The sequence below is a fragment of the Galeopterus variegatus genome, unplaced genomic scaffold (assembly GCF_000696425.1).
Source record: "Galeopterus variegatus unplaced genomic scaffold, G_variegatus-3.0.2 Scaffold11833, whole genome shotgun sequence".
NCBI classification, from domain to species: Eukaryota; Metazoa; Chordata; class Mammalia; order Dermoptera; family Cynocephalidae; genus Galeopterus; species Galeopterus variegatus.
The window spans coordinates 35,432-36,788 of NW_007737944.1; positions in this window are offsets into that span (position 1 = coordinate 35,432).

Here is a 1,357-nt window from a genome sequence, read left to right on the forward strand (position 1 = left end):
TTTTCCTTTTTGTCTTTTTTCGTGACCAGCAACGGGATCGCAACCCTCGGTGTCGCGCCCGTGCGGTGCTCAACCAGTGAGCGGACTGGTCTCTATATGGGATCCGAACCCTCAGCGGGAGTGCCGCTGCGCTCCCAAGCACTGCACTCTACCGAATGCGCCACCAGGCCGGCCCGAAATGTGATCATTTTTACTGTAATAAAAGATCATTAGCTGATAATTGTATTATAAAAAAGATACTCAAAATTAGGGATTTTATTAGGAAGTCATTAAAGCTCATCAAAAGTAACACTGTCAAAGTCAAGTCCTGGAACTGTGCTCACCACTCTACTTGCAAAAGTCTCCTCAGTCTTCACTTCATTTTTATGAGGCACCTACTATGATCATTCCCACTTTTCAGATAAGGAAACTGAGGCTTTGAGAGGTTAACTAATTTAACTGAGCTCATCTAGCTAGTTAGTAGCCTAGTAAGGATTTGAATCCAAGAAGTTTGTTTATAATGCCTGTAATTTGTATCCATTGTACCAAACTGATTTTAAGTCTAGGCTGTCTGCATAATAATTAGCTAGAGGACGGGTTGGAGGAAGAGAAGTGGTAAAATATGTGTACTCTGTTGTCCTTAAAAATTGATGGGACATATGCTGGACATTTGCTTATCCTTGTATTATAGCTGAAAACAGTGGTTTCTAATCTTTTTAGAAAAAAATTTGGAAGGGGATGTCACAGACACTAAAAACAGAATTAAAATATTGGATCTTTTTCCCGGAAAAATATGCAAAAACATAATTTGGCATATAATTTCAGCAGGCTCATGAACCTTGAGCCCTCCAAAGACCCTTTGATGGTCTCTATGGGACTCCATGGACTTTCACTAAAGAATCATTGTCTATCATATTTTATAGTTAAAAATATCTATTATTAGTGTACTTTTATTTTTCCTGAAATGCCCTGAATGTGGTAGCCAAAAGATACTCTGTAAAGAAATAAAACTAGTGAGCTGAAGATTACTGTCGGTTTTTGTTTATCGTCAGTTTTAGTATCAACACAGGTAAATACCTCCTACCACAATGTCTTACATGAGAGATCACAGTGCAGATTGCAACGAGGATTTCGTAGAACGGAGCACAATCACACGTGGCTTCACTACTCCTGGCTGGAAACTGAAAGTAGCAATGTTCTCTCTAATCACACAGTGTGAGGCTGGATTTGAGCCAAAATATTTGCAGTGCCTAAAGTAGCAAGGCTACTGACCCTATAATACTTCCCACAGTGAGCGTACTTGTGGTTTTAGCTGCAATCTTCAGAGTCTGTCACTGTCACTCTCTTGAGACTGAGACTTTTTTTCCATGTATGAAAG